Genomic DNA, 27,783 nt, shown 5'->3' on the forward strand with positions numbered 1-27,783 from the left:
GTCAACCAAGTTCTCGAAGACATGCTTCGAGCTTGTGTAATATCATTCGGCAAGAAATGGGAGGAATCTCTTCCATATGCCGAGTTCTCTTATAATAATAGCTATCAAGCTAGTCTGAAGATGTCCCCCTTCGAAGTGCTATATGGACGAAAGTGTCGAACCCCTCTGAACTGGTCAGAAACGGGGGAACGTCCACTCTTTGGTCCGGATATTATCCAACAGGCCGAAGAACAAGTTCGCATTATTCGCGAGAATCTCAAGACTGCTCAGTCACGTCAGAAAAGTCAGTATGACCGTCATCACCAAGACATGGTCTATCAACCTGGCGAAAAGGCTTATCTTCGAGTTACACCAATGAAGGGTGCACACCGCTTCGGGATCAAAGGAAAGCTAGCTCCCCGCTATATTGGTCCTTTCACTATTCTCGAAAGGCGTGGAAAGGTGGCATATCAACTGGAGCTTCCGCCGAACCTTTCTCAGGTTCACGATGTGTTCCACGTGTCACAACTCCGACGCTGCTTCAAGGACCCAATCCGAGCAGTGGATCATGAAGTGCTTGAATTGCAACAGGACCTCTCCTATAAAGAGCATCCGGTCCGCATTCTCGACCAAGCTGAACGCCGCACACGTCAGAAGGCGATCAAGTTCCTCAAGGTCCAGTGGTCGAATCACTCTGAAGACGAAGCCACCTGGGAACGCGAGGATCGTCTTCGTGATGAATACCCCGCACTGTTTCCTTCTACCTCCTAAATCTCGGGACGAGATTTCTTGTAGTGGAGGAGAATTGTAACGCCCGGATAATTAAGCTATAGTGAATCTCCGCTAATGATGCCACGTCACCTCGGTTACTGTTGATAAACCCGCGTAGTTCGAAACCCAGTTCAAAATTCAAATTTAAAATAAAGGCAAACAATAAAAGTTTTCAAATATTAAAACTAAATATTCGGGTGGATTCAAATAAATCATGGATAGTTATGATGGAGAAACCACACTTATATAAAATCTTTAAATACTCTAAAATGAATAAAACAGTAGTCAAAACAATTATTGAAATGCATTTTATAATTAATAAAATGTTAAACTATTCTATTTAGGTGTTAAACTTTTTATTGCAGTGGAGTGGTAGTACTAAGTTAGGGATCATTCTTGTATTTTAACAAACTAAAATAAAATGAGGAACAAGATAAAACAGAAAAGATATAAGATAAATAAAAAGGAAAAACAAAAACAGAAAACTAATAAAAATAAAGAGCCCCCCCCCCGGGCCAAACGGCCCAGCTGGCCGACCAGGCCGCCCACCAGGCCTGCCCACGCGGCCCCTTCACCCCCATGGCCTATAGGCCACCCCACCCCGACCGAAACCCTAACGCCCCACTCGCCCCCCACTCGCTCTCCCCCTCCTCCCCGATCCAGATCGGATCGGGGGAACGAACCCCGCCGCGACGATCGCGCCACCCCTCGCCGTTGGACGCCGCCGCCCGGAGCCCGCGCCACCTCGCCGGCCTGACTCCACTACCTCGCCGGACTGCCTCCACTACCTCGCCGGCCTGGCTCCTCTTCCTCGCCGGCCTGTATCCCGTCTCCGCCATGCTCGTCGTCGCCGTCGTTCCTCCCAACAACCGCTGCCCCATTCCCTACACCTTCCGTGAGCACCCCCTCTCTCCCCGTCCCCGTTGCCCGTTCCGGCCACCGCGCCGCCAAGCCCGCCCCTGTGTGATGTCGGCGTCGATTGCGCGCGCAAGGCCGCACCTGCCTGGTCGACCCGCTCCTCACGCCCGGCCGTGCCCTATGCACGTGCACACTCGCCGCCGCCCCGTGCTGAGGCTTCGCGCGCGCCGTGCTCACCCACCGGCCGCCCGCGCCGTCCACGGCTTGCGCGTGTCCGCCCCCATGCTCGCGATGCTCCCTCGCCCCGATCGCTATTGCGTCCGCCGTCGCTCGCCGTCCCGCCATTTGCCCGCGCCGCGCCTTCGCTCCCCGCCCCAGCGCCACCCCGACGTGGCCTCGCCGCTGCCGCTATCGTCCCAGGCGGCCGGGCTTGCCGTGCCCATGGCCGGCGCCCCCCCTGTCGATCTGGGCATTTGCCCAATCGGGCGGGTTCCTGCGCCCGTAACCTGCGCGCCCGCATACCAACGGTGCCCGAATCGCTGTGGCCCTCTGGGCCACTGACTAGGGGGCCCCACGCCCCAGAACGTAAAATGAAAATAATAAAAGGAATAATAATATTAGTTAATTAATAATTAACTTAAAATAATTCTGTTAATTAACTAATTAAACCTAATTAACCTACTAAGATAACCTAACTACTGTTAATTAGTCTTAGTCAATGACGAATGGGACCCACACGTCTGTTGACCTAGTCAACAGACAGTTGACTAATGACATCACGCTGACATCATAATTACATTTTCTAATTAAATTAATTCTGTTAATTTTAAAATGAATTAAATCTTTAAAATTAATATAAAATAATCCGTAACTCGGATGGAAAAACTTTGTACATGAAAGTTGCTCAGAACGACGAGACGAACCCGAATACGCAACCCATTCATCCGCCACGCATCCCTAGCATAGCGAACACGCAACTTTTCCCCTCCGACTCCTCTGCCCGAAAACGCGAAACACCGGGGATAATTTCCCGGATGTTCCTCCCCTTCACCGGTACCACCTCGTACCGCGTTAGGGCACACCTAGCATCACGCTTTGTCATGTCATGCATCGTCATGCTTTGTTTGCATTATATTTATTGTTTCTTCCCCCTCTTCTCTCGCTAGACATCGAGACCGACGCCGCTGCTACCCAGTACGACTACGGTGTTGACGACCCCTCTCTCTTGCCAGAGCAACCAGGCAAGCCCCCCCCTTTGATCACCAGATATCGCCTACTCTTTTCTCTACTGCTTGCATTAGAGTAGTGTAGCATGTGACTGCTTTCCGTTAATCCTATTCTGATGCATAGCCTGTCCTTGATACTACTGTTGTTACCTTTACCTGCAATCCTAATGCTTAGTATAGGATGCTAGATTATCATCAGTGGCCATACATTCTTGTCCGTCTGCCATGCTATATTATCGGGCCGTGATCACTCGGGAGGTGATCACGGGTATATACTATATACTTTATACATGATACATGTGGTGACTAAAGTTGGGTCGGCTTGTGGAGCACCCGCGAGTGATTCACGGATTGGGGGCTGAAAGGACCTTTGTCCCAACGGCCCTCTGTGTGGATCTTTGTGGCGAAGCGATAGGGCAGGTTGTGACCACCTAGGAGAGAGGTGGGCCTGGCCCTGGTCGGTGTTCGCGGATACTTAACATGTTTAACGAGATCTTGGTATTTGATCTGAGTCTGGCTACTGGCCTATACGCACTAACCATCTACGCGGGGACAGTTATGGGCACTCGACGTCGTGGTATCAGCCGAAGCCTTCGTGACGTCAGCGACTGAGTGGCGCGCCCGGATTGGACCAGGTAAGCCTGCTCTTGTATTAAGGGGGCTAGTTCTGCTTCCGGCCGCGTACGCAACGTGCAGGTGTGCAATGGGCGATGGGCCCAGACCCCTGCGCCATAGGATTTAGACCGGCGTGCTGACCTCTCTGTTGTGCCTAGGTAGGGCTGCGACGTGTTGATCTTCCGAGGCCGGGCATGACCCAGGAAAGTGTGTCCGGCCAAATGGGATCGAGCGTGTTGGGTTATGTGGTGCACCCCTGCAGGGAAGTTAATCTATTCGAATAGCCGTGATCTTCGGTAACAGGACGACTTGGAGTTGTACCTTGACCTTATGACAACTAGAATTGGATACTTAATAAAACACACCCTTCCAAGTGCCAGATACAACCGGTGATCGCTCTCTCACAGGGCGACGAGGGGAGGATCATCGGTTAGGATTATGCTATGCGATGCTACTTGGAGGTCTTCAGTCTACTCTCTTCTACATGCTGCAAGACGGAGGCTGCCAGAAGCGTAGTCTTCGAAAGGACTAGCTATCCCCCCTTATCCCGGCTTTCTGCAGTTCAGTCCACATATAATAGCCTTATTCCAGTTGATACCAATGCATACATATGTAGTGTAGCTCCTTGCTTGCGAGTACTTTGGATGAGTACTCACGGTTGCTTTCTCCCTCTTTTCCCCCTATCCTTCTACCTGGTTGTCGCAACCAGATGTTGGAGCCCAGGAGCCAGACGCCACCTTCGACGACGACTCCTACTACACCGGAGGTGCCTACTACTACGTGCTGCCCGCTGACGACGACCAGGAGTAGTTAGGAGGATCCCAGGCAGGAGGCCTGCGCCTCCTTTGATCTGTATCCCAGTTTGTGCTAGCCTTCTTAAGGCAAACTTGTTTAACTTATGTCTGTACTCAGATATTGTTGCTTCCGCTGACTCGTCTATGATCGAGCTCTTGTATTCGAGCCCTCGAGGCCCCTGGCTTGTAATATGATGCTTGTATGACTTATTTTATTTGTAGAGTTGTGTTGTGATATCTTCCCGTGAGTCCTTGATCTTGATTGTACACATTTGTGTGCATGATTAGTGTACGGTCAAATCGGGGGCGTCACAAGAACACAAGTGAGTTGTGGGCGATATAAGTCATACTGCTTACCAGCATGTCATACTTTGGTTCGGCGGTATTGTTGGATGAAGCGGCCCGAACCGACATTACGCGTACGCTTACGCGAGACTGGTTCTACCGACGTGCTTTGCACACTGGTGGCTGGCCGGTGTCAGTTTCTCCAACTTTAGTTGAACCTAGTGTGTCTACGCCCGATCCTTGCGAAGGTTAAAACAACACCAACTTGACAAACTATTGTTGTGGTTTTGATGCGTAGGTAAGAACAGTTCTTGCTCAGCCCGTAGCTACCACGTAAAACTTGCAACAACAAAGTAGAGGACGTCTAACTTGTTTTTGCAGGGCATGTTGTGATGTGATATGGTCAAGATGTGATGAGATATAAGTTGTCGTATGAGATGATCATGTTTTGTTGAAGTTATCGGTAATTGGCAGAAGCCTTATGGTTGTCTCTTTATTGCATAAGATGCAAGTGCCAAATAATTGGTTTACTTTATCGCTATGCGATAGCAATAGTTGCAAGAGCAATAGTTGGCGAGACGACCATGTGACGACACATTAATATAGATCAAGATGATGGAGATCATGGTGTCATGTCGATGACGATGGAGATCATGACGATGCTTTGAAGATAGAGATCAAAGGCACAAGATGATGATGGCCATATCAGGTCACATATTTTGATTGCATGTGATGTTTATCCTTTATGCATCTTGTTTTGCTTTGATTGATGGTAGCATTATAACATGATCTCTCACTAAAATTTCAAGATAAAAGTGTTCTCCCTGAGTATGCACCATTGCCAAAGTTCGTCGTGCTGAGACAACACGTGATGATCGGGTGTGATAAACTCTACATCCATCTACAGCGGGTGCAAGCCAGTTTTGCACACGCAGAATACTCGGGTTAAACTTGACGAGCCTAGTGTATGCAGATATGGCCTCGGAACACTGAGACCGAAAGGTCGAGCGTGAATCATATAGTAGATATGATCAACATAGTGATGTTCACCATTGAAAACTACTCCATCTCACGTGATGATCGGACATGGTTTAGTTGATTTGGATCACGTGATCAGTTAGATGATTAGAGGGATGTCTATCTAAGTGGGAGTTCTTTAGTAATATGATTAATTGAACTCTAATTTATCATGAACTTAGTCCTGATAGTATTTTGCAAATTATGTTGTAGATCAATAGCTCGCCTTGTTGCTTCGCTATGTTTTATATGTGTTCCTAGAGAAAACTAAGTTGAAAGATGATTGCAGCAATGATGCGGACTGGGTCCGTGATCTGAGGTTTATCCTCATTGCTACACAGAAGAATTATGTCCTTGATGCACCACTAGGTGACAGGCCTATTGCAGGAGCAGAGGCAGACGTTATGAACGTTTGGCTAGCTTAATATGATGACTACTTGATAGTTTAGTGCACCATGCTTAACGACTTAGAATCGGGACATCAAAGACATTTTGAACTTCATGGACCATATGAGATGTTCCAGGAGTTGAAGTTAATATTTCAAGAAAATACCCGAGTTGAGAGATATGAAGTCTCCAACAAGTTCTATAGCTAAAAGATGGAGGAGAATAGCTCAAGCAGTGAGCATGTTCTCAGATTGTCTGGGTACTACAATCGCTTGAATCAAGTGGGAGTTAATCTTCCAGATAAGATAGTGATTGACAGATTTCTCTAGTCACTATCACCAAGTTACTAGAACTTCGTGATGAACTATAATATGCAAGGGATGAAGAAAAATAATTCCCGAGCTCTTCGCGATGCTGAAATTGACGAAGGTAGAAATCAAGAAAGAGCATCAAGTGTTGATGGTTAACAAGACCACTAGTTTCAAGAAAAGGGCAAAGGAAAGAAGGGGAACTTCGAAAAGAACGGCAAGCAAGTTGCTGCTCAAGTGAAAAAGCCCAAGTTTGGACCTAAGCCTAAAACTGAGTGCTTCTACTGCAAAGGGACTGGTCACCGAAAGCGGAACTGCCCCAAGTATTTGGTAGATAAGAAGGATGGCAAAGTGAACAAAGCTATATTTGATATACATGTTATTGATGTGTACTTTACTAGTGTTTATAGCAACCCCTCGGTATTTGATACTGGTTCAGTTGCTAAGAGTAGTAACTCAAAACGGGGGTTGCAGAATGAACAGAGACTAGTTAAGGGTGAAGTGACGATGTGTATTGGAAGTGGTTCCAAGATTGATATGATCATCATCACACACTGCCTGTACTTTCGGGATTAGTGTTGAACCTAAAATAAATGTTATTTAGTGTTTGCGTTGAGCATGAATACGGTTATTCATGTAAGTTAAAGAATAATTGTTGTTTTGTTTACATGAATAAAACCTTCTATGGTCATACACCCAATGAAAATGGTTTGTTGGATCTCGATCGTGGTGATACACATTTTCATAATATTGAAGCCAAAAGATGCAAAGTTAATAATGATAGTGCAACTTATTTGTGGCACTATTGTTTAGGTCATATTGGTGTAAAGCGCATGAAGAAACTCCATGCTGATGGACTTTTGGAATCACTTGATTATGAATCAGTTGATGCTTGCGAACCATGCCTCATGGTCAAAGATGACTAAGACTTCATTCTCCAGAACAATGGAGCGAGCAACTGACTTATTGGATATAATACATACTGATGTATGAGGTTCGATGAGTGTTGAGGCTCGCGGCGGGTATCGTTATTTTCTGACCTTCATAGATGATTTGAGCAGATATGGGTATATCTACTTGAAGAAACATAACTCTGAAACATTTGAAAAGTTCAAAGAATTTCAGAGTGAAGTGTAAAATCATCGTAACAAGAAAATAAAGTTTCTACGATCTGATCGCAGAGGCAAATATTTGAGTTACGAGTTTGGTCTTCAATTAAAACAATGTGGAATAGTTTCACAAACTCATGCCAACTGGAACACCACAGTGTAATGGTGTGTCCGAACGCCGTAACCGTACTTTATTAGATATGGTGCGATCTATGATGTCTCTTACCGATTTACCACTATACTTTTGGGGTTATGCATTAGAGATAACTACATTCACGTTAAATAGGGCACCATCTAAATCCGTTGAGATGACACCGTATGAACTATGGTTTGGCAAGAAACCTAAGCTGACGTTTCTTAAAGTTTGAGGTTGCAATGCTTATGTGAAAAAGTTTCAACCTGATAAGCTCAAACCCAAATAGGACAAGTGCGTCTTCATAGGATACGCAAACGAAAATGTTGGGTACACCTTCTATCACAGATCCGAAGGCAAGATATTCATTGCTGAGAATGGATCCTTTCTAGAGAAGGAGTTTCTCTCGAAAGAAGTGAGTGGGAGGAAAGTAGAACTTGATGAGGTAATTGTACCTGCTCCCTTATTGGAAAGTAATTCATCACAGAAATCTGTTCATGTGACTACTACACCAATTAGTGAGGAAGCTAATGATGATGATCATGTAACTTCGGATCAAGGTACTACCGAACCTCGCAGGTAAACCAGAGTGAGATCCGCACCAGAGTGGTACGATAATCCTGTTTTGGAGGTCATGTTACTTGACCATGACGAACCTACGAACTATGAGGAAGCGATGATGAGCCCAGATTCCGCGAAATGGCTTGAGGCCATGAAATCTGAGATGAGATCCATGTATGAGAACAAAGTATGGACTTTGATTGACTTGCCCAATGATCGGCGAGCCATTGAGATTAAATGGATCTTCAAGAGGAAGACAGACGCTGATAGTAGTGTTACTATCTACAAAGCTAGAATTGTCGCAAAAGGTTTTCGACAAGTTCAAGGTGTTGGCTCCGAATCATGTTAGCAATTGCCGCATTTTATGAAATCTGGCAAATGGATAAACAAAACTGCATTCCTTAATGGATTTATTAAAGAAGAGTTGTATATGATGCAACCAGAAGGTTTTGTCAACCCTAAAGGTGCTAACAAAATATGCAAGCTCAAGTGATCCATCTATGGACTGGTGCAAGCATGTCGGAGTTGGAATATGTGCTTTGATAAGTTGATCAAAGCATACAGTTTTATACAGACTTGCGGGGAAGCATGTATTTACAAGGAAGTAAGTGGGAGCACTACAGCATTTCTGATAAGTATATGTGAATGACATATTGTTGATCGGGGATAATGTAGGATTATTCTGCAAAGCATAAAGGAGTGTTTGAAAGGAGTTTTTCAAAGAAAGACCTCGGTGAAGCTGCTTACATAATGAGCATCAAGATCTATAGAGATAGATCAATACGCTTGATAAGTTTTTCAATGAGTACATACCTTGACAAGATCTTGAAGTAGTTCAAAATGGAACAGTCAAAGAAAGAGTTCTTGCCTGTGTTACAAGGTGTGAAACTGAGTAAGACTCAAAGCCCGACCATGGCAGAAGATAGAAAGAGAATGAAAGTCATTCCCTATGCCTTGGCCATAGGTTCTATAAAATATGCCATGTTGTGTACCAGATCTATTGTATACCCTACACTAATTTTGGCAAGGGAGTACAATAGTGATCTAGGAGTAGATCACTAGACAGTGGTCAAAATTATCCTTAGTGGAATAAGGATATGTTTCTTGATTATGGAGGTGACAAAAAAAGGTTCTTCATAAAGGGTTACGTCGATGCAAATTTTGACACTGATCCAGATGACTCTAAGTCTCAATCTGGATACATGTTGAAAGTGGGAGCAATTAGCTAGAGTAGCTCCGTGCAGAGCATTGTAGACATAGAAATTTGCGAAATACATACAGATCTGAATGTTGCAGACCCGTAGACTAAACTTCTCTCACGAGCAAAACGTGATCACTCTCTGGGTGTTAATCACATAGCGATGTGAACTAGATTATAGACTCTAGTAAACCTTTTGGGAGTCACATGGAAATGTGAACTAATCACATAAAGATGTGAACTAGATTATTGACTCTAGTGCAAGCGGGAGACTGAAGGAAATATGCCCTAGAGGCAATAATAAAGTTATTATTTATTTCCTTATATCATGATAAATGTTTATTATTCATGCTAGAATTGTATTAACTGGAAACATGATACATGTGTGAATACATAGACAAACATAGTGTCACTAGTATGCCTCTACTTGAGTAGCTCGTTGATCAAAGATGATTATGTTTCCTAGCCATAGACAAAGAGTTGTCATTTGATTAATGGGTTCACATCATTAGGAGAATGATGTGATTGACTTGACCCATTCCGTTAGCTTAGCACTTGATCGTCTAGTTTGTTGCTATTGCTTTCTTCATGACTCATACATGTTCCTATGACTATGAGATTATGCAACTCCCGTTTACCGGAGGAACACTTTGTGTGCTACCAAACGTCACAACATAACTGGGTGATTATAAATGTGCTCTACAGGTGTCTCCGAAGGTACTTGTTGGGTTGGCGTATTTCGAGATTAGGATTTGTCACTCCGATTGTCAAAGAAGGTATGTCTGGGCCCACTCGGTAATACACATCACTTAATCCTTGCAAGCATTGCAACTAATGAGTTAGTTGCGGGATGCTGTATTACGGAACGAGTAAAGAGACTTGCCGGTAACGAGATTGAACTAGGTATTGAGATACCGACAATCGAATCTCGGGCAAGTAACATACCGATGACAAAGGGAACAACGTATGTTGTTATGCGGTCTGACCGATAAAGATCTTCGTAGAATATGTGGGAGCCAATATGAGCATCCAGGTTCCGCTATTGCTTATTGACCGGAGACGTGTCTCGGTCATGTCTACATAGTTCTCGAACCCGTAGGGTCCGCACGCTTAAAGTTTCGATGACGGTTATATTACGAGTTTATGAGTTTTGATGTACCGAAGGTTGTTCGGAGTCACGGATGTGATCACGGACATGACGAGGAGTCTCAAAATGGTCGAGACATGAAAATTGATATATTGGAAGCCTATATTTGGATATCGGAAATGTTCCGGGTGAAATCGGGATTTTACCGGAGTACCGAGGGGTTACCGGAACCCCCCGAGGGCTTAATGGGTCATAGTGGGCCTTAGTGGAGAAGAGGAGAGGCGACTAGGGCAGGTCCGTGTGCCCCTCCCCCTCTAGTCCGAATAGGACAAGGGGAGGGGGCGGCATCCCCCTTTCCTTCCTCTCTCCCTCCTCTTTCCCTCCTTCTCCTCCTGGCACGCCTCCTCCTGGCCGGCCGCACCTCCCCCCTTGCTCCTTTATATACGGGGGCAGGGGGCACCCTAGAGACACAACAATTGATTTGATCTTTTAGCCGTGTGCGGTGCCCCCCTCCACCATAGTCCACCTCGATAATACTGTAGCGGTGCTTAGGCGAAGCCCTGCGTCGGTAGAACATCATCATCGTCACCACGCCGTCGTGCTGACAAAACTCTCCCTCAACACTCGGCTGGATCGGAGTTCGAGGGACGTCATCGTGCTGAACGTGTGCTGAACTCGGAGGTGCCGTGTGTTCGGTACTTGATCGGTCGGATCGTGAAGACGTACAACTACATCAACCGCGTTGTGCTAACGCTTCCGCTTTCGGTCTACAAGGGTACGTGGACAACACCCTCCCCTCTCATTGCTATGCATCACTATGATCTTGCGTATGCGTAGGAATTTTTTTGAAATTACTACGTTCCCCAACAATGCCTACATTACATTGATGAACTGGAGCTAGTTCTATGTCACCCTATGTTATAACTGTTGCATGAGGAATCACATCCGACATAATTATCCATCATTGATCCATTGCCTATGAGCTTTTCACATATTGATCTTTGCTTAGTACTTTTCCGTTGCCACTGTTACAATTGCTACAAAAACTACTACTATTACTTTTGCTACCGTTACTGTTACTTCCATACTACTTTGCTACTAAATATTTTGTTGCTGATATTAAGTCTTTCCTGTGTGGTTGAATTGACAACTCAACTGATAATACTTGAGAATATTATTTGGCTCCCCTTGTGTCGAATCAATAAATTTGGGTTGAATACTCTACCCTCGAAAACTGTTGCAATCCCCTATACTTGTGGGTTATCACCCACATGGCGGCAACACAACCGACACACATGCTTTTAGTCAGATTGCTGAGTGTTAAAGAAAAATTCAGTTACCAGAGCCTGGTTTCCCTGACAAATGGGCCCACATACAAAAAAGAACGTTGTAACTCTACCAGGGCTCTATTTCCTGGGAGCTTAGAGCTTTTAGGGATTGAACAGGAGACGAATCAACTGTCGAAGTGGATAATGTGGTGTGGTTTTCATCCTGGTTTGACAGCTCTCTTTCTCAACTCTTTTCTGTACAAAATTCCTATGGGTTCCAATCTACTCCATGGAGTACAAATCAAGCTCCATGGAAAAAATAATCCTAATTAATATAATTCTCTAGAAATTATATGCAATTTCTATGAATCAAAAAGAGTTCCTTCACTTGTTTCTACAGTTCTGCCTTTTGCATCTCTGTATAACAAAGAGGCCCTCTAACATCAATGAACTTCGCTATCTAGTATCTGAACTTTGTTTCAACAAAGCCACATTATGGTAAATATATCTGAAGAGATTGACACTAGGACATTTTGTACAAAACATTTGTTTAGGGAGGCCTCTGCGAAATGCCCGCTCTCACGATGGCGCTCATACCACAACACTCCCCACTGCTCCACCACCTAGATCCTAGCAACCACATCCACTCTAGTGATGCTCTTAGCTCTTCATCCTCTCACGAAGATAGTCCCTTGCCTCTCCTGGTTCGTTGCATGCAATCAGGACTGGGCTCGGCCTAGCGATAGGAACATAACCAATGATATCTAGTAGTTCGGTGGCGGAACCTGTGTCACCCCTAAGATCCATTGATGAATTCTCAAGGAGGAGTTGGAATAGCTTCATATCAGGAGATTGTGTGTTTGATAGTGGGTCTAGATCGGTTGGAGAGGGCAGCAGCAAGGGTTGCGAGGGTAGTGCGACATAGTTTGGCACTCCAAGTAATATCGAGGAGCAACACAGAAGAGAGGAAGAGTCTGTTTGCGCTAGTCCAACCTCTAGCGGCGTATCTAATACTAGCTTAACTTGTAGAGGAAGCGACATCACCATTGCGGAGACAGGGAAGGAGATGAGGATTGTTCAGAGTGGTTCCACGGTAAGTGATTCCATCCACACGCATCCTCTGTCCAGGCCTGTTATGAGGATTGCGTACAACGTGGTCATGGTTGGTGATTGTACAGATCGATCGGTTCTAGATCATCGCCATTGGTGATTCCCGATGATTTTGAGGATTTTGTTTCAAACCTGAGTGGGGAAGGGAAGCATGTTGAGGCTTGAATAGGTTAGCAGAGGTCTCTGTGTGGCGCGGGGCTGGGTCCCCATAGACAGTGACTCAAAGAGAGATTGGCGTGGAGCACTTCAGGCAATTGTGGCTATGGAGCACTTTCCCCTTCAACCCACACTTACCACCAGCGAACAGGGAAGAGGTTAGTCGAATGTGGTCTAGATCTGACATGATATGTTCCAATCCAAATGTTTTCGGGTTGTGGAGTGTTATTTGGCATCTGATTTGGAGAGTGTTCCTCTTAGTTTTAGCTATTCACAACCATAGTGGGGTAGTGATGGTAGACCTAATTTCCAAGAGATCTTGAGGAAGTGTATGATGGGAGGTCATGGTGCTAGGGGAGAGGGTGAGGCAGGGATGCATGATGACTAGTCCAGCAACCTCCGCCGGGGGCGCTTGAGGTTCCTCATGGTATGCCTCCTTATGGATAACACTACTCAACCCATGGTGTCGCCATATGGCTTCCTAGGGGCGCTGTTGTGGGGCTTCCTGGGGTATTACCCTACATACCCACCTCCTCCTGGTTTCCACCGCAACAACTAGTGGATTGCTTTGAATCAAGATTAGATGTTGCAACATCAGAACTAGGGGCAAGGTTTCTAGCAAAATCCCAATGTGCAGACAAAAGTCCAAACACGGAAGGAGAAGAATAAGAAACCTGCAGCCAAGATTGGTGGTTCTTGAAGCAATTCTGGATCTGACCATACAATCCTGGGGACTAAATTTACAGATTATGCTCAGGTAGTGTGCTTCAATTGTTGAGAACCTGGTCACCCCCCAATGACCATCGAAAAGAGTGTTAAATCCTATGGGAAATAATCTTCTCTCTCATGTATGTGAAGGGGAACGTAGCATGCAATTTCAAAAAAATTCCAACGATCACGCAAGATTTATCTAGGAGATGCATAGCAACAAGAGGGGAGAGTGTGTCCACGTACCCTCATAGACCGAAAGCGGAAGTGTTTAGTAACGCAGTTTATGTAGTCAAACCTCTTCACGATCCAACCGATCCAAGTACCGAATGTACGGCACCTCCGTGTTCAGCACACGTTCAGCACGATGACGTCCCTCGAGCACTTGATCCAGTAGAGGGTCGAAGGAGAGTTTTGTCAGCACGACGGCGTGGTGAAGGTGTTGATGATGTGAACCACGCAGGGCTTCGCCTAAGAACTATGACAATATGACCGAGGTGGTAAACTATGGAGGGGGGCACCGCACACGGCTAATAAAATTGATGTTGTGCCTTTGGGGTGCCCCTTGGCCACGTATATAAAGGAGGGGGAGGAGGAGGCCGGCCAAGGGGGAGGCACGCCAAGGGGGGAGTCCTACTAGGACTCCAAACCTAGTAGGATTCGCCCCCCCTCCTTTCCTTCCAACAGAGAGGGGGAAAGGGGAAAGGAGGGAGAGGAAGAAGGAAAGAGGGGGGCCGTGCCCCCTCCCCTTGTCCAATTTGGATTGGGGCAAGGAGGGCGCCCCACCTACTGTGGCCTGCCTCCTCTCCTCCACTATGGCCCATTAGGCCCAATAACCTTCCCGGGGGGTTCCGGTAACCTCCTGGTACTCCGAAAAATCCCCGATCTTCTTCGGACCATTGCGGTGTTCGTATAAAACCTGCCAATATATCAATCTTTACCTTCGACTATTTCAAGACTCCTTGTCATGTCTGTGATCTTATCTGGGACTCCGAACAAACTTCGGTCACCAAAACACATAACTCATGATACAAATCGCCATCGAACGTTAAGCGTGCGGACCCTACGGGTTCGAGAACTATGTAGACATGACCAAGACGCATCTCCGGTCAATAACCAATAGCGGAACCTGGATGCTCATATTGGCTCCTACATATTCTACGAAGATCTTTATCAGTCAAATGGCATAACAACATACGTTATTCCCTTTGTCAAGTGTATGTTACTTGCCCGAGATTCGATCGTCGGTATCATCATACCTAGTTAAATCTTGTTACCGGCAAGTCTCTTTACTCATTCTGTAATGCATCATCCTGTAACTAACACATTAATCACATTGCTTGCAAGGCTTATAGTGATGTGCATTACCGAGAGGGCCTAGAGGTACCTCTCCGATACACGGAGTGACAAATCTTAATCTCGATCTATGCTAACTCAACAAACACCATCGGATACACCTGTAGAGCATCTTTATAATCACCCAGTTACGTTGTGACGTTTGATAGCACACAAAGTGTTCCTCCGATATTTGGGAGTTGCATAATCTCATAGTCAAAAGAATATGTATAAGTCATGAAGAAAGCAGTAGCAATAAAACTAAACGATCATAATGCTAAGCTAACGGATGGGTCTTGTCCGTCACATCATTCTCTAATGATGTGATCCCATTCATCAAATGACAACACATGTCCATGGTTAGGAAACTTTAACCACCTTTGATTAACGAGCTAGTCAAGCAGATGCATACTAGGGACACTTTGTTTGTCTATGTATTCACACATGTACTAAGTTTCCGGTTAATACAATTCTAGCATGAATAATAAACATTTATCGTGATATGAGGAAATATAAATAACAGCTTTATTATTGCCTCTAGGGCATATTTCCTTCAGTCTCCCACTTGCACTAGTCAATAATCTAGTTCACATCGTCATGTGATTTAACACGAATAGTTCACATCTTTATGTGATTAGTTCACATCGTCATGTGACTAACACCCAAAGGTTTATTAGAGTCAATAATCTAGTTCACATCGCTATGTGATTAACACCCAAAGAGTACTAAGGTGTGATCATGTTTTGCTTGTGAGAGAATTTTAGTCAACGGGTCTGTCACATTCAGAGTCGTATGTATTTTGCCAATTTTCCATGTCTAAAATGCTCTGCATGGAGCTGCTCTAGCTAATTGCTCCCGCTTTCAATATGTATCCAGATTGAGACTCAGAGTCATGTGGATCGGTGTAAAATCTTGCATCGACGTAACTCTCTACGGCGAACTCTTTATTACCTCCATAACCGAGAAATATTTCCTAAGTCCTCTTAGGTAACTAAGGATAACTTTGACCGTTGTCCAGTGATCCACTCCTGGATCACTATCTTACCCCTTTGCCGAACTCATGGCAAGGTACACAATAGGTCTGGTACACAGCATAGCATACTTTATAGAACCTATGGCTGAGGCATAGGAAATGACTTTCATTCTCTTTCTATTTTCTGCCGTGGTCGGGTTTTGAGTCTTACTCAACTTCATACCTTACAACTCATGCAAGAACTACTTCTTTGACTGATCCATTTTGAACTCCTTCAAAATCTTATCAAGGTATGTACTCATCGAAAGTCTTATCAAGCATCTTAATCTATCTCTATAGATCTCGATGCCCAATATGTAAGCAGCATCACCGAGGTCTTTCTTTGAAAACCTCCTTTCAAACACTCATTTATGCTTTCCATAAAATTCTACATCATTTCCAATCTACAATATTTCATTCACATATACTTACCAGAAAAGCTGTAGTGCTCCCACTCACTTTCTTGTAAATACAGACTTCACCGCAAGTCTGTATAAAACTATATGCTTTGATCAACTCATCAAAGCGTATATTCCAACTCTAGGATGCTTGCACCAGTTCCATAGATGGATCACTGGAGGTCGCACACTATGTTAGCACCTTTAGGATCGACAAAACTTTTGGTTGCATCATAACTCTTCTTTAAGATATCCATTAAGGAATGAAGTTTTGACATCCATTTGCCAAATTTCATAATCATAAAATTCGGCAATTGCTAACATGATTCAGACAGACTTAAGCATCGCTATGAGTGAGAAAATCGCATCATAGTCAACAACTTGAACTTGTCGAAAACATTTTGCGAAAATTTGAGCTTTGTAGATAGTAAGACTACCATCATCGTTTGTCTTCCTCTTAAAGATCCATTTATTCTGTATAGCTTGTCGATCATCGGGAAAGTCCACCAAAGTCCACACTTTGTTCTTATACATGGATCTATCTCAGATTTCATGGCCTCAAGCCATTTTGCGGAATCTGGGCTCATCATCGCTTCCTCATAGTTCGTAGGTTCGTCATGGTCTAGTAACATGACTTCCAGAACAAGATTACCGTACCACTCTGGGGTGGAACATGCTCTCGTTGACCTACGAGGTTCGGTAGTAACTTGATCTAAAGTTTCATGATCATTATCATTAGCTTCCTCTCTTGTTGGTGTAGGCATCCTGGAAACATCTTTCTGTGATGAGCAACTTTCCAATCGAGAGAAGGTATAATTACCTCATCAGGTTATACTTTCCTCCCACTCACTTCTTTCGAGAGAAGCCCCTTCTCTAGAAAGGATCCATTCTTAGCAACAAAGATCTTGCCTTCGGATCTATGATAGAAGGTGTACCCAACAGTTTTCTTTTGGGTATCCTATGAAGACGCACTTCTCCGATTTGGGTTCGAGCTTATCAAGCTGAAGTTTTTCACATAAGCATCGCAACCCCAAACTTTAAGAAATGATAGCTTTGGTTTATTGCCAAACCACAGTTCATACGGTGTCGTCTCAACAGATTTATATGGTGCCCTATTTAACATGAATGCAGCTGTCTCTAATGCATAACCCCAAAATGATAGTGGTAAATCAGTAAGAGACATCATAGATCGCACTATCTAATAAAGTACGGTTACGAAATTCGGACACACCTTTACGCTGTGGTGTTCCAGGTGGTGTGATTTGCAAAACTATTCCACATTATTTTGAATGAAGGCCAAACTCGTAACTCAAATATTTGCCTCTGCGATCAGATCGAAAACACTTTATTTTCTTGTTACGATGATTTTCCACTTCACACTGAAATTCTTTGTACTTTTCAAATGTATCAGACTTATGTTTCATTAAGTAGATATTCACATATCTGCTCAAATCATCTCCGAAGGTTAGAAAATAATGATACCCGCCGCGAGCGTCAACACTTATCGGACCGCATACATCAGTATGTATTATTTCCAATAAGTCAGTGGTTCGCTCCATTGTTCCGGAGAACGGAGTCTTAGTCATCTTGCCCATGAGGCATGGTTCGCAAGCATCAAATGATTTATAATCAAGTGATTTCGAAAGTCCATCCTCATGGAGTTTCTTCATGCGCTTTACACCAATATGACCTAAACGGCAGTGCCACTAGTATGTTGCACTATCATTATCAACTTTGCATATTTTGGCATCAATATTATAAATATGTATCACTACGATCGAGATTCAATAAACCATTCACCTTGGGTGTATGACCAAGGAAGGTTTAATTCATGTAAACAGAATAACAATTATTCTTTGACTTAAATGAATAACTGTATTGCAATAAACATGATCCAATCATATTCATACTCAAAGCAAACACCAAATAACATTTATTTTAGGTTCAGCACTAATCTCGAAGGTAAAGGGAGTGTGTTATGGTGATCTTATCAACCTTGGAATCACTTCCAACACACATCATCGCCTCGCCCTCAACTAGTATCTGTTCATTTTGCAACTCCTCTTTGAGTTACAAATCATTGCAACTGAACCGTTATCAAATACCGAGGGGCTACTATGAACACTAGTAAAGTACACATCAATAACATGTATATCAAATATACCCTTGTTCACTCTGCCATCCTTCTTATCCGTCAATTATTTGGGGCAATTCCGCTTGTAGTGACCATTTCCTTTGCAGTAGAAGCACTTAGTTTCAAGCTTGGGTCTAGCTTTGGGCTCCTTCACGGGAGTGACAACGTGCTTGCCATTCTTCTTGAAGTTCCCTTTCATTCCCTTGCCCTTTTACTTGAAACTAGTGGTCTCGGTAACCATCAACACTTGATGTGATTTCTTGATTTCTACCTTCGCTGATTTCAGCATCGCAAAGAGCTTGGGAATCGTTTTCATCATCCCTTGCATATTATAGTTCATCACGAAGTTCTAGCAACTTGGTGATAGTGTCTAGAGAACTCTGTCAATCATTATCTTATCTTGGAAGATTAACTCCCACTTGATTCAAATGATTGTAGTACCCAGACATTCTGAGCACATGCTCACTAACTGAGCTATTCTCCTCCATCTTGTAGGCAAAGTACTTGTTAGAGGTCTCATACCTCTCGACACGGGCATGAGTCTGAAATACTAATTTCAACTCTTGGAACATCTTATATGCTTTGTGGCATTCAAAACATTTTTGAAGTCCTGGTTCTAAGCCGTAAAGCATGGTGCACTAAACTATCAAGTAGTCATCATACCGAGCTTGTCAAACGTTCATAACGTCTGCATCTGCTCCTGCAACAGGTCTATCACCTAGCGGTGCATCAAGGACTTAATTCTTCTGTGCAGCAATGAGGATAATCCTCAGATCACGGACCCAGTCCGCAACTTAGTTTTCTCTAGGAACATATCAAAAATAAATGGGGAGCTACATCGCAAGCTATTAATCTACAACATAGATATGCAAATACTATCAGGACTAAGTTCATGATAAATTAAGTTCAATTAATCATATTACTTAAGAACTCCCACTTAGATAGACATCCCTCTGGTCATCTAAATGATCACGTGATCCATATCAACTAAACCATGTCCGATCATCACGTGCGATGGAGTAGTTTTCAATGGTGAAAATCTCTATGTTAATCATATCTACTATATGATTCACGTTCGACCTTTCCGTCTCAGTGTTCCGAGGCCATATCTGCATATTCTAGGCTCGTCAAGATTAACTTGAGTATTCTGCCAGTGCAAAATTGTCTTGCACCTATTGTATGTGAACGTAGAGCTTATCACACCTGATCATCATGTGGTGTCTCGGCACGACGAACTGTCACAATGGTGCATACTCAGGGAGAACACTTATACCTTGAAATTTTAGTGAGGGATCATCTTATAATGCTACTGTTGTACTAAGCAAAATAAGATGCATAAAAGATAAACATCACATGTAATCAAAAATATGTGACATGATATGGCCATCATCATCTTGTGCCTTTGATCTCCATCTCCAAAGCACCATCATGATCTCCATCGTCACCGGCTTGACACCTTGATCTCCGTCGTAGCGTCGTAGTCCTCTCGCCAACTATAGCTTCTATAACTATCGCTACCGCATAGTGATAAAGTAAAGCAATTACATGGCGATTGCATTTCATACAATAAAGCGACAACCATAAGGCTCCTGCGAGTTGCCGATAACTTTTACAAAACATGATCATCTCATACACCAATTTATATTTCATCACGTCTTGACCATATCACATCACAACATGCCCTACAAAAACAAGTTAGATCTCCTGATGTAGGGTGGAACCCTATATGGCCAATCTTTCATGAAAGGAGCGGATCCCGCGAAGAACACGAGGAGGAAACAAGGGAAATCACGAGAGGAACACTAAACCAACAAGAAATAGTCACACATATGCTAGATCCTCGAGTACATAGAGATCACACGATACACGATCAACATCAGACGGTACAAAGGTAGCCGGTTCTTCTCCAAAGGAGGTCTTGATGGGGCCGCCCAAAGGGGGGTCTTGAATCCAAGGGGATCTTCTCCGAAGAGGGGCCGCGGTCTCTCTCGTGGAGTAGATCCGTAATGGATGATCAAAGCTCTATCTCACATATGAGCTAAACCAATGCTGACCATGAAACGTAGGTAGGAGAAGAGTATATATAGTATAGGTGGGCGAAAGGGTACATGGGCTGCAGCCCAACACATAACAGCACACAGGCGTCGGACGTCCGGGAGTCACTGGCCGTCCGGAGGCCCATGAGGGTCCGGATGTCCGGTGCTCGTCGGACGTCCGTAGGTTCGGCTTGGGTGTGCTTCGGTCGTACGTCCGGTCGGGGTCGGTCGTCCGGGCGCCAGTCATCTGGGTGGCTTCGGAAATCCATAGTTTTGGCTCGCGTGTGGATGTGTCGGATGTCCAGTCTGGGTCGGTCGTCCGGAGCCTGGAGATTGTCGGACATCCGGAGCCTGTAGCTTCTTCCGCATCTCTTCTTCTTCACGTCCATCTTCCTCTTCTGATTCTCCTTGCTCCTTAGCTTCTTCATGGCTAACTCCTTGACACCTGAGTATGCATAATGTCTCCATTTGAGGTAGTAGCCAGGTCTCATGTGCATTGAAGTGAACTTTTGAGAGGAGAGATGTCACCTCGGTTTCAAGAGCTCTTGCACGTGCTCGTGTCATGGGTCCGCTAGGCACTTGGTGAGGCGATGGTAGGTCCATGGGGATGACCTTGGGATGCTCCGCATCATCTCCCCTCCCTTGGGGAAGATCCGACCTCAGATCAAATTCTTGATCACCATGGTAGGCCGAGAGGTCATTTACATTGAAGATGTCGCTCACGTTGTACTTGTCACGCGGGAGGTCGATCTTGTAAGCGTTGTTGTTGTTGTTGTAGCATGCAAGCACCTTGAAGGGTCCATCCACTCGAGGTAGAAGCTTGGACTTGCGTTCGGTGGGGAAGCGGTCTTTGCGAAGGTGTAGCCACACAAGATCACCAATGTTGAATATCATGGGTTGCTTGTTGATGTTGAGCTTGGTCGCAAGTTGTTTTACTTGGCGCTCGATGGTGGGCCTTGTATCTTCATGCACCTTCTTGAGATGGTTCACATGTGCACTTGCGTCCATATTGATGCGCTCTTGGAGTGGTAGAGGAAGAATGTCCAATGGGCACAATGGGTTGAATCCGTAGATGACCTCGAAAGGGGACTTGCCGGTCGTTGAGTGTCTTGCACGGTTGTAGGCGAACTTGGCGATAGGTAGGCACTCCTCCCACTCCTCGATGTTCTTCTTGATGAGCACTTGAAGGAGAGAGGAGAGTGTGTGATTGGTCACCTCCGTTTGGCCGTCGGTTTGTGGGTGGTACGCCGTGGAGAAGAGTAGCTTGATTCCGAGCTTGGCACATAGGGTCTTAGAAAAGTAGCTTAGGAACTTCACGTCACGGTCCGAGACGATCGTCTTTGGCACTCCATGTAGATGCAATATTTCCTTACAAAATAGATTGGCGACGTGTGAAGCATCGTCTATCTTGTTGGAAGGAATGAAATGTGCCATCTTAGAGAATCGGTCCACAACGACAAATACCGAATCCTTTCCATTTCTAGTCCTAGGCACTCCAAGTAAAAAATCCATGCTAATATCTTCCCATGGTTGATAAGGAATTGGGAGAGGCATGTAAAGGCCATGGGATTGAACTTTAGACTTAGCTTTGCGACATGTAGAGCATCAGTTGGTGAAGCGGTTGACGTCGTGAAACATCTTGGGCCAACAATAGTTCTTGGAGAGCGTAGCGAGTGTCTTGTCTCGTCCAAAGTGTCCCATTAGTCCTCCTCCATGAGATTCCTGCAAAAGCAACAAACAAAGAGAAGACTCGGGGATGCAAAGTTTGTTAGCACTCATAAGGTAACCATCTTTGATGTAATAGCGTTCCCAAGATGTGTGCATCAAGCATTTGGCATAAGGAATAGCAAAAGTAGGATCATGCTCATACAAGCCTTTTATGTGCTCAAAGCCAATGACATTCAACTCAGGTTGAGTAACAAGCATGCATATACGGGAAAGTGCATCCGCCACGACATTTTCCTTGCCTTTAATATACTTGATGATATACAGAAAAGACTCAATAAATTCACTCCATTGTGCATGACGCTTGTTCAACTTGGTTTGACCATTAAGATACTTAAGAGTTTCATGGTCGGTATGGATGACAAACTCATGAGGTCGTAGGTAATGCTCCCATTCATGAAAAACTCGAACTAACGCGTATAGCTCTTTGTCATAGATGGGGTACTTGAGTTGCGTGCCGGAGAGTTTTTCACTAAAATATGCTATGGGGCGCTTCTCTTGCATTAACACACCTCCTATGCCATTACCACTAGCATCACAATGAATTTCAAAAGGTTTGTCAAAGTTTGGTAAGGCAAGCACGGGAGCATGAGTAAGCAAATTCTTAAGCTCATTGAAAGCATTATCTTGTGATGGTCCCCAAACAAAAGGCGTGTTTTTCTTGCTCAAAGCGTGCAAAGGCATAGCAATAGTGCTAAAATCTTTCTCAAAGCGATGATAGAAACCCGCAAGGCCAAGAAAACTTTGCACTTGTTGCAAGTTTTGGTTGGTTGGGGCCAAGTCTTGATAGCATTGATCTTAGACTCATCAACATGCACACCCTTAGAAGATACTACAAAACCCAAGAAAATGAGCTTGTCCACGCCGAAAAGGCATTTTTCCATATTAGCATAGAGACGCTCTTTTCGAAGAGTTTGCAAAACGGTTCGAACATGGGTGACGTGCTCTTTGAGAGACTTGCTAAAAACAAGGATATCATCAAAATAGACCACAACAAACTCACCAATGTAAGGGCGAAACACATAATGCATAAGACGCATGAAGGTACCCGGTGCTTCCGATAAACTCATAGGCATGACTAACCACTCATACAAACCAAACTTTGTTTTGAAAGCGGTTTTCCATTCATCACCCTCTTGTATGCGGATTTGATAGTAACCACTTTTAAGATCAATTTTGGAAAATATAGTGGCACCACTAAGTTCATCAAGCATATCATCAAGGCGTGGAATGGGATACCTATAGCGAACGGTGATAGCATTGATAGTTCTACAATCGGAACACGTGCAAAAGCTACCGTATTTTTTGGGCACAAGAATGACCGGTACGGCGCAAGGACTCAAACTTTCACGCACATGTCCATGGTCTATGATATGCTTTACTTGCCTTTGTATTTCTTTGGTTTCTTCGGGGTTGACTCGGTAGGGGGGCTTGTTAGGAAGAGGAGCTCCGAGGATGAGGTCGATTCGGTGCTCAATGCCTCGTAGTGGAGATAGACCCGGAGGTAACTCGTCGGGGAAAACATCTTGGAATTCCTGCAAAAGACAGGACAACACTAAAGGTAGAGTGTGAGAGGTGTTAGCTTTTGGTGCATCGTCCTTGCACAAAAGGACATAGTGTATGACACTAGATGGGTTCTCACACACTTCTCTCATCTCATGTTTGGTGGCAAATAGAACTAAGTTCTTCTTGTCGCTCATTGTGGAGTCACTCAATTTGGGCTTGTGGCGCTCACTCTCTTTTGGGTGGCTCGCTCTCTCACTATTTTATCCACGATGGGTGGCTTGCTTGTCGACGATCACTTGGCTTGGAGACATAGGGTGTGATAGCCTGGCTTATTAGGGATGATAGACTACTCATATCAATAAGGAATTCCTTCTTTTCCGGGAGCCCATTCGGACAGAACTCCAAAGTTAAGCGTGCTCAGCTTGGAGTAGTGTCAGGATGGGTGACCGACCGGGAAGTTGCTCCCGGGTGCGCACGAGTGAGGACAAAGTGCGCAGAAAAGACTAGTATTGATCTGTGGGGCCAGTCTAGATCCCGCCAGGAGTAACGACCACCGGCGGGTGTGTCCAAGGCGTTACAAGTTGGTATCAGAGCCGACCCTCGCGGTTACACGGATGGTTGCGGACAGGTGTACGGTCATGTTGTTCATGACGTTTGTGACCCATCGTGGAACCCGACATGTCACATGTACCGGACTGGATGCACAGACATATGTGCCAAGAGGGAACGTTCCTGTGGCCCGACGAGGACGTCGGTTCCTCTGAGTGGGGTTGTATGTGATAGCCTGGCTTATTAAGGATGATAGACTACTCATATCAATAAGGAATTCCTTCTTTTCCGGGAGCCCATTCAGACAAAACTCCAAAGTTAAGTGTGCTCAGCTTGGAGTAGTGTCAGGATGGGTGACCGACCGGGAAGTTGCTCCCGGGTGCGCACGAGTGAGGACAAAGTACACAGAAAAGACTAGTATTGATCTGTGGGGCCAGTCTAGATCCCGCCAGGAGTAACGACCACTGGCGGGTGTGTCCGGGGCGTTACATAGGGCGAATTACATACTCATTTCCTTTCATCTTGAAGATGTAGTGGTTCGTTCGGTCGTTGTGGATGACACCTCTATCAAATTGCCATGGGCGTCCAAGAAGAAGATGACAAACGGTCATTGAAACGACATCACACTCCAAAGTGTCTTCGTAGGCGCCAATTTTGAAGGAGACTTGTACTCGATGCTCTACTTGGATAGTGCCGGAGTCGCTAAGCCATTGCACTTTGTAGGGATGTGGATGCTTCATCTTGGGCAATTGGAGCTTGGAGCAAAGTTCTTCACTTGCTAAGTTATGGCAACTCCCTCCATCGATGATGACCTTGATGGACCTTCCGTTGATGCCGGCCTTGGTATGGAATATGTGGCATCGTTGGTCTTCTGCTTGTTGATTTTGGAGAGTCAAGACCTTGGAGACAACGAGAGCGGGACTTGAATCTTCATCACAAAAGACTTGTTCCTCATCATCGTTCACTTGCCGGTGCATGGCGACTTGGTCAAGTGCTTCCATTTCGCCTTCGCTCATGGAGTCATACGTACCATCATCGTTGAGGATCATGGTTCGCTTGTTGGTACACTCAAATGACTTGTGGCCTCGGCCCCCACATGTGAAGCATTTGATGGAACTTGTCTTGACGGTCTCATCGGTTGGGGTAGATGATGATGAAGCTCTTGGCTTGAAGGTTCTTGTAGTGGGATGATGACTTGGGGTTGACGAAGCTTTCTTGTAACTCGACTTGTCGACGTTGCTTGTAGAAGGCTTGGTTGATGTAGAAGGTGTTGGAGTCGTTGAAGCATGGTTGTTGTAGAATCCATATGACTTCGATGAGAACTTGGCATACTTGAAATCATCTTGCACTTGATGTTCCGCTTTGGTAGCTTGGTGCACTAGCTCGGTGAGGTTTGAGTATGGTTGGAAGTCGGAGATCTTCTTGATAGGGTGATTGAGTCCATTCAAGAAACGTGCCACAGTTTACTCATCATCTTCCATGACGTTGGCTCTTATCATGGCAATCTCCATTTCCTTGTAGTACTCTTCAACGCTCTTGGTTCCTTGCTTGAGTAGTTGGAGTTTCTTGAAGAGGTCGTGGTTGTAGTAGGTGGGCACGAAGCATGCTCTCACGACATCCTTCATTTGCGCCCAAGTATTAATGGGTGGTTCACCTCTTGCCTCTTGGCGCTCAATGACTTGTTCCCACCAAATGAGGACATAGTCTTGGAACTCAAGGGATGCCATCGCGATCTTCTTCTCTTCTTCATAGTTGTGCAAGCGAAAGATTTTGTCAACCTTCAATGCCCATGAGAGGTACTCTTTGGGATCATTGCTTCCGTTGAACTTTGGCATGGTGAACTTTAGCCTGCCGTAGCGTTGCTCTTCATTGTGTTCGGGTCGTGGATGATGACGTCCTTGACGAGGGGGGTCGTCTCTCGCAACTTTCACTTGCCATTGAGGACCTCCAATGTCATCTTGTTATTGATGAACTTGATGTGCTTGTCGAGATTGGGGTTCTTGCCGAGCTTGGGGAGGCGCTTGTCGATCTTGGCGAGGAGCTTGGCGATGTAGGCGTGATTGATAAATCCACTCTTGGACTTCTTCATGAAGTGCTTCTTGATGCTCACGAGCTTGTTGGCCTTGGGTAGCAACGGCTTGACTTGCATCTTGAAGTGCTCGTTGCGCCTCAAGTGCTTAAGCATCTTGCAATTTTTTCTCTTGACGTTGTGCCTCGGCATCTTGTGCATCTTGGTGTAGTCGCGCTCTCTCTTCCTCTTCTTGTTGTCGTTGGCGTTGCCAATGTTGTGCTAGCGCAAAGGTTGCTTGGTTTTGACGGTGTCGGTGCTCTTGAGAGCCGGTGTCACGTAGAGGATTGAGGCTTGCTTGAAGATCGTCGTGCGCGGCATGTCGAAGAGTATTTGATGTCGGTGTACTTCAGCCGGAGAGAGTGAAGTCGGATTGTCGACTTGAACGGCTCCTTCTTGAAGAGGACGAAGTGGAAGAGGAACTGTTGAGCAGAAAATCATGGATCTTGTCCATTCTTGCGTCATTCTTTTGCTTGTGAGCGTCGATCTTGTGGTCGAAGTAATCTCTTGTACGTTGCTCGGAGAGTCGCAAGTTGGTGGCGAGATTGTCGATGTGTTCACTCATTGCTTGTTGCTCTTGATGTAAAGCACGTTGTGCACCAAAGAGGTGGCTCTTTGTGACGTAGGAGTTCATGTCGTCGTCTTGCTCGATGAAGAGTGGGTTGGTAGAAGTACTTGGCCTATCCATCATTCCAAGGAAAATATGTGAGCGGGAGAAAGAGAAAAATGTATACCAAATGTACCTTGACCAATGTTGAAAGTGGATCAATGATCACTCCAATGTAGAATAAGGAAATAGCACAATTGGTACCAATTCTTGTCGGTTTCTCACACCTACACAAGTAAAAGCTTATGGTGGAGCTCGGTTAGGATGGTGGCACAAAATTTGATGCAATTGTTAGTGAGCTTTAATAAAGTTGGAAAAGATTCGCAAGCATGCAATGCAACAAGTAGACCAATCAATGTAAGGTACACGGAACACACACGCAAAAAGATAAGTGGGGTCGTGCAACCAAGGATGAGCCAAAATGTGGAATCCATGAAAATGCTCTTGTTGCACAACACTAGAGAGACGCTAGCACGATTGCACAATAGGCGGATACGAACTTGTGCACAACCTACTAAGCAAAAATGCAATGACTTCTATCCCAAGTATGCTCTGTGTATGGTATCTCGATGATATGATCCAAGATGATCTAGTATGACAATCTTAATGTTTGTATGATGCTATGGTTCTTGCTTAAAAGCTTTTTGCTTATCTTTTCCTTTTGCTTAAAAGCTTCTCTGGCTCTTTGTGGTTTGAGCCCTTTTCTCATGCAATGCTTCACAAACCAAGATAGCAACTGTGTATGTGATGACAACCTTGTGACACAAGAGATGATACCAAGAGATGCACCAATGATGTATGGATGCTATGGTGAGTATGATCACTAATGTGCACAAGTCTCGT

This window comes from Triticum aestivum, chromosome 3A (genome assembly GCF_018294505.1).
Source record: "Triticum aestivum cultivar Chinese Spring chromosome 3A, IWGSC CS RefSeq v2.1, whole genome shotgun sequence".
Taxonomy (NCBI): Eukaryota; Viridiplantae; Streptophyta; class Magnoliopsida; order Poales; family Poaceae; genus Triticum; species Triticum aestivum.